The sequence below is a fragment of the Chrysochloris asiatica genome, unplaced genomic scaffold (genome assembly GCF_000296735.1).
Source record: "Chrysochloris asiatica unplaced genomic scaffold, ChrAsi1.0 scaffold00216, whole genome shotgun sequence".
NCBI lineage: Eukaryota > Metazoa > Chordata > Mammalia > Afrosoricida > Chrysochloridae > Chrysochloris > Chrysochloris asiatica.
Window position 1 is genome coordinate 4,967,757 of NW_006408734.1, and position 7,861 is coordinate 4,975,617.

The following is a 7,861-nucleotide window of genomic DNA, read 5'->3' on the forward strand; positions in this document are numbered from 1 at the left end:
AATTCCAAACAGGCAAAGTTCTTCCCTCAGAGAATTCATTCAAGGTAAATTGGGTGGCTCCCTGGTCTGTTCCAAGGACAATAGGAATGCCCTCCCTGAAGTGTTTCCAGGTGCCTGCCTATTCACCCAGTAGTCTCTTTTCCTGAAGAACCTGGGCTGGGCAGCCGACACAATGGGAATCCTCCCGATCCTCCCTTTCCTCCCTCCATTTGAGGCTAGGTGCTAAAAGGTATGTTAATTAAGCTTGAGAAACCAAGTTGCAGTCATCAGATTTGAACCTGCGAAGTATGATGTAAAGTTGCCTAAATGTCTGGAAAAATAAGATTGACAGCTGTATCTTGTCTTAGTACCCTCCTAGCTTTGTGTAAAGTACCTTCCCTAAATAAAAGGAAGGCACAGAACGAATCCAGGTACATTATGACTGGCAAGGCATGCGTAACAGCATGCAAGGGGCACAGTCCAGCCTTGCAACCATACTGCCTGTTTAGCTAAGATGTTTACTATGCAGGATATTACGGCCTTCATGGCTGAGATGTTTGCAATGCAGGATCTACCAGATGCCAGTCCAGCATTCACTCTAGTTTCGGAGTGTCTCTTTGTCTCTCTCTTTGTGTCTCTGTGTCTCTTTTGCTATCTCTATCACCGCTGGATCTCCCCTCCTTGTGAACCAAACACTAGTGAACAACACAACTATGTCGAGGTCAGACCCCAACAGGAATACTCATACTTGCAATGTTGTCCATAGCTTGTCATGATCCACACAATTGAAAGCCTTTGCATAGTCAATAAAACACAGATAAATATCTTTCTGTCAATTTGAGAGATGCAAATCAAAACAACAATAAGATATCATCTCACACCAACAATAACAGTAAAGGTCAAAAAAGTAGAAGACAATAAATGCTGACGATAATTTGTAGAGACTGGGTCATTCCTGCATTACTGGTGGTAATACAAAATGGTCAAACCTCTCCGGAAAGCAATATGGCACTTTCTCAGAAGGTTGAAAATAGATATACCTTATGATCAAGCAATTCCTCTACTTGGTATTTTCCCACAAGAAATACGAGCCATAACACGAGTAGATACATGCACACTAATGTTTATAGTTATTATTTACAAGAGCAAAAAGATGGAGACAGCCAAAGTGCCCATCAACTGAAGAATGGATAAACAATTTGTAGTACATACATACAATGGAATATTATGCTACCTTGAAGAATAACAACAAAGATGCAAGCCACTGCATAACATGGATGAACCTTGAGGACATTATGTTGAGTGAAATTAATCAGTCACAAAAGGAGAAATACTGTATAGGACCACTATTGTAAAAGACTAATAAAAAGAACTCATACTAAATGGGGGTAGCTTTCTTTGAGAGTTATCAGGATTTGGGGGATGGCATGAGGGGAGCGAGGGGAATGTGGAGCATGGGTAGAGAGCTAGGGAGAGGAGCAATACAAAGAAGGGGGTGGGAAATGAAAGAATAAGGCAGATGGGAAAACAATTAGGCAGGTTTATATGGGCTAAGTGGGACAGAGGTAAGTAATGATGCATCCACAAACTTGGAACAACAGGGCTCTGGAATACAGAGATTGAGACATGGTTGGGATGGGCAAAAGGGGGAAAATAATGTTAAGATGCTTGGTTATCTTTTGAATCTTTGTTTCCCTGGCATACCATTATAAAATAGACACACGAGGGGGATAGAAAAGAATAGTCAGAAATATCACCATAAAATCTTTAAGTCCGTCTTCTGCCTATAACTGAATGGAATACCTAAAATGGGGCTACAGCTTGCCCAGTGAAGGAGGCTTCCTGTGGAGCCTCTGCATTACATAAGACCATAGGTGGAATGCTGAACTGCATCCAGAAGTTTCTGAGTAGGGAAATTTCCACTTGAAAGAACAAGCAGAGCAGCCTGGAGCAGCTAGAAGAACAGAAGATATTTGAAAGAAATACAGATATGAAAAAATATATAACAATTCAGCAGTCTGACTGCTTGCTATAAGAACAAGCTTGTTGCTCACCCAGGAGACATCAAGGCAAGTGGCTGGGTTCCCTCAGGGTAAGCCCCCTTCCAAGACCAATTCAATGGGAATACACAAGCAGATATGTACTCTGCTTGATGACCAAGCTCGATAAGGAGAATGACGGAAAAACAGCAATGAAGCCGCAAGCTAATCCCTACAATATTCAATAGACTCCTGTAAACCCAGGTAGAGACCTGTTTGGCTAGCAGTGTGGCAAGACCTGAGGATTTATGGGCCCAGAATCAGTGACATAGCCACAGAGGACTCGAGTGGAGAGCGAAGCATCCAGCTGATAAGAAAAGAGGGCATGTGCATCAGAACACCTACACTTGCAGATAATACCTATACGATAAACCAATACGAATTTGAACTGCACTTGGGGATTCTCCTTGCACGGCCATCATGATGATTACGTCATATTTAGTAAGGCGTTTCTTCCAATACATCTGAACAAGTACGTGGTAAAATTGCTTAAGGTCAAAAATCTGAATAGTATACAAATAAATTCTTAATCCTTAATTTGAGAACACAATCTCTTATTGAATACAGAAATGATTTGCATACGTTTTGTTTAAGGCAAATGGCTTATTTGTGAGTAAAGAACCCCTAATATATAAAAATTATTTTATAATAACATTCAAAATAAAAATGTATTTGAATCTTTTACATGCTGTTATTTTCAATTGGATAATAGAGTCATACTTTGCACAAGATAATTTAAATAATCTCTTGATTTCCCTAAAACCAAAGCTCACCAGAAAAAAAAAAAATACAGTGATACTGTTTTGTCTTCATTCACTACTGCAATAAATACTTATCACTGAGCACCTACCATATTTAAGATAGGCACTGCTTCAAACCTTATTTTCTCATATTTTAATAAAAAAATATTTTTTAAATTAACAAGATTTGTTAGTAAGTATCATAGTTGGGAGATGAAATACAAATATGAAAACCTTTCAGTAATTATGTTGCTTCAAATATCCAAAAGACATTGTGGAAATAATCACTGGTATATTTTTGTTGCTTTAGCAATTTTATATTGCAGTCATGCAGAATAATGAACACCTTCCAGTCAGATGAAAGTACATAAAATAACCTTTCATGACTTTATAAATGCCAATATAATGTGTATTGAAAGCTATTTGTAACTTTATTTTTGTTATTTTATCTTCTGCTCTGTTTCATATTGAAATTAATATTAAGATGACAAATTAACACCTGCGAAAGTAAGAGATGAATGTTTCTTTTCCAACATGTATTCTGAGCTTTAACAAATTTATTTAACAAATAAAAAAGCTCAATTCTGAGCTTTAATTAAATTTTTAAATTCTATGTCTAAACATATTCATCTTTCAGGATTATATAGTTTACCTTATTTCAACTATTGATATTTAAATTAGTAAAGATTTTGTTGTTTCAATGGTTTTATTCATTGCTTTTGTTAAATACCTGCTGCCAACTCTGCTCCAAACCTTTAAGCAACAGAAGGAACAATTATCTAGTCTTGTACCATCCTAAACATTGTTGTTAATTTCAAGCCCATTGTTACAGCAACTGTGTCAATCCATATTTTGGGGGGGTTTCCTCTATTTTGCTGACCATTCACTTTACCAAGCATGTTGTCCTTTTCTAGGGACTTGTTCCTCCTGATACATGTGCTAAGTTATGTTAGCTAAAGTATTATCATCCTTGCTTCTAAGGAGATTCTCGCTATGCTTCTTTCAAGACAGAATTGCTTGTTTTTCTAGCAGTCCATGATACATTTAATATTCTTCAGCAGCACCATAATACAAATGCATCAATTCTTCTCTGGTCTTCCATAGTCATTGTCTAGTTTTCACATTCATACGATATGATTGAAAATACCATTGTCAAGCTCAATTTAAAACTCAAAGTGATGTCTTTGCTCTTTGAGACTTAAAGAGGACTTTTGCCTCAGGTTTTCCCAATGTCAGGCATAATTTGATTTCTTGACTGTTGCTTCCAAGAATACTGATTGTGAATCCAAATAAAATGAAATCCTTCAAAAGTTAAATATTTTTCTTTATTTATCGTGATGTTGTTCATTGGTCTAATTGTGAGACTTTTTGTTTGATTTTAATCATCAAGTGCTTCCAGTCCTCTTTGCTTTTACCAAATAAGGTAGTATTATCTGCTTTTTATTGTTGTTAAGTATATCAAGTTGATTCCAACTCATAGTGACCCTGTATAGGGTTTTCAAGGAGCAACTGGTGAGCCTGAGCCACCGACCTTACAGTTTGAATCAACTTTTCAGTCCAGCACGTTAACCCACAATGCCACACCAGGACTATTGCAGGTTGTTAATTAGCATTGCCCCATTTTTTTATGCCTTCTTTTTTATTTAATTGCTCAGCATACAGATTGTATAAACATGATCAAATGATATAACCTTGATACATAAAGTTCCTTATTTTAAACTATTTAGCATTCCCTTGTCTTGTTGGGACCATCATCTCTTGGTCTATGCGCATTATGTTCTTTCTACCTTCTTTTAGTGTTTACTGTGTTTCCCAATATTTTTTTCCATCAATCCTTGGATATTACAAATTTAAGCTTGAATTTCTCTTCAATTATTTCAGCTTCTGAAATGCTGAGCATGTTCTTTCCTTTTGGTTTTGTAACTTTAGGTCTTTGTATATATCATTATAATAGTTTATCTTCTCCTGTTGACTTTTAATATTTTTAATGAGCTCTTTAACTTCATCATTTCTTCTAGTCATTTTAGTTACTTTACATTCAAGAGCATGTTTTGGAGTCTCTTCTGACATCCACTTTGGCCTTTTCTTTGTTTTTAGTAATCCTTTTCTTTTTTCATGTATGATGTTCTTGATAGTATCCCACAACTCCTTTGGCCCTCATTCATTAGTGTCTAATCCATCAACTTTGTCTTTGAGATTGTGTAAATTCAGGTGGGATATTCTCAAGGCCTTATTTTGCCTCTCATGAATTTGTTTAAATTTTCTTCACTTTTGAAACTGCACATGAGCAATTGATATCTGTTCAACAGTTGGATTCTGACATTGATGTGGTTGATGATTTTGATTGTCATCATAGTGTCTTCTCACAGATATAGTCAATTTGATTTATCTGTATTCAATCTGGTGAAGTCTATAGCTATAAACACCATTCATGTGGTTGGAAAAAAAGATATCCGTCATTCACTGGTCTTGAAAAATTCTATCATGTGATCTACAATGTCATTTCTATTACTAAAGCCATATTTCCCATATACCAATCCCTCATTTTTGTTTCTTTTCAACTATAGCAATCTAATCAACAGTAATTGTCATTGCATCTTGATTGCATTTTTAATCAATTTTACACTAAAGAAGTTGATACAGTTCTTCAATTTCTTCATAAGTGGCTTTGAATTTTGGTGCATAAGACTGAATAATAACATTAACTAGTCTTCCTCATACAGGATTTCCGAGGGGCATTTTGTGAGTTTGAACTGTTAACATTGAGCTTCAAACAGATCTTGAGGTCTAGTGCATTATCCTACAGTGTACACCAGGACTCCTCTTAGACATAGATATTATAAGTGTTTGGGATATTATCCTCATAGATGTATGAGATATTATCCTCATTGTTTTATGTTCTGTGGAGTCGGTTCTGACTCATAGCGACCCTGTACAGGGTTTCCGAGGCTGTAAATCTTTATGGGAGCAGAAAGCCTCATCTGTCTACATTCAAACAGCTGGTAGTTTCAAACTGCTGACCATGAGATTAGCAGCCCGATTCATAACCACTACACTACCAGAGTTCCTTGTCCTCATAGGTCCATAGATATTATCATCATAGATGTATAAGTATTATCTGATAACAAGCAACATTGTTTTTCAAGACAGATCTTGAAATGTTCTCTTTGATGATGAATGGTATGTCATTTCTCTACAATTTGTCATTCCTGACATAGTAAACCATGTGACTGTCTGATTCAAAATGTCCGATACCAATCCATTTCATCACACTAATGTCATGGACTATTATCTTTTTGCATACCATTTTATTTTTGAAGATTTAAAAATTTCCCAGATTCATATTCCATGTTCTGTTGCCAATGGATTTTTCAGCCTCTTTCTTTTCATTTTGCATAATGCAGCACCAGAAAATGAATATTCTAAAAGTTTTATTCCATCTTGTGAAGGCAACTATTGCTTGGTCATATTTTCAATGCTTTCCAACCTGAAGAAATCATATTCTGGCACTATATCAGACAATCTCTCACAACTGTATATACATTTTTCAAGGACTAATCCCTCAGACATGAACTGCCTACTTCTTCTTCCCAATCAGTTCTTAGCCCTGAAGTGCGCTGAAATACAGCCCTGCTGGTTATTTGAAATATCAATAGCATAGCTTCCAATAGTATAACAACACACATATCACTGCAGTATGATTAACTGGGAGTCTTGTGTGAAACAGTTGTATGGGTTCAAGGTATTGCTATTGTTAATTGTCATCAAGCTGGTTCTGATTAATAGAGACCCTGTATAGCATTTCCAAGGAGAGGGTGGTAGGTTTGAATCACCAGCCATGCACTTAGTAGTCCAGTGCTTATCTTAAATCTATCACAGTAAATTCATTAAAATTAAATTTACTAAATTTTTGTGGCTTATTTTTCAATTACTTGAAATAGTCTTTGATGTCCTGATGAAGCATTGTAGGATAAAGCACTGGACTGCAAAGTCAGTTTGAACTGGAAGGTCAGCACTTCTAACTCACCAGCCACTCCTTGGAAACCCTATACAGAGTCCGAACCAACTCAACTACACTTGACAACAGCAACAGTCTTTGGTGTTGGAACCTGTTATTCAAATAGTCAATGGCTACTTCAAATAATTTTCTCTAGTTATTTGCTTGTACCTAATTAGTAATTGGGCTTCTGGTATCATGATAGAGATCAGCACTGGACTTCGAAAGACAAGGTCAATAGTTCAAATTCACCAGCTGCTCCTCAGAAACTCTCTACAGGGTTGCTATGAGTCAGAACCTTCTCTATGGTACTTAACAACAACAATTAGTAGTTAATAGAAAGTCCTGGTGTGGCTCTGTGTGATAAGGCACTGAACCACAAGGTTTGTTTGAACCACAGTTCTTTGGTTCAAATCCACCAGCTGCTCCTATGAGTCAGAACTGACTCAGTGGCACTTAACAACAACGGCATAATCAGTAAGGTTAAGAAAAAAGTTGGAATTTCAAGTTTATCCAGAGCTGTCACAAAAGAAAGATGTAGAAATCTCCTTCCAAAATATTAACAATTGGAAGTCCTATGGAGCATAGAGTTCTACTCCGATACAGATAGCGTCAACATAAGCAAGAAACAACTACACAACAACTGGTTGATTGTTCCCTCAATGAGGTCAGTACTTTTTCAGATATCTTTCTTTTAATGATGTTAACATTAAGTAAACTTCTGAAAGAACCATTTATAATAGTGTTGTCTGTCAGTTTATCATAGTGTGGTAGCTTATGAATTGTTGTGATACTGAAAGCAATGCCACCGATGCTTTAAATATCAGTAGGGTCACCCATGGTGGACAGGTTTCAGAGGAGAGTCCAGATGAAGACAGACAAGGAAGGAGGAGTGATGAACCACTTCTGAATATTTAGTCACTGAAACCCTTATGAATAGTAGAGAAACACTGTCAGATATAATGCTGGAAAATGAGCCCCTCAGGTTGGAAGTCACTCAAAATGCGACTGGGGAAGAGATGCCTCTTCAAAGTAGAGTTGACTGTGATGACATGAATGGAGTAAAGCCTGTGGGAGACAAGCCTGTGGGACCTTCATTTGCTTAC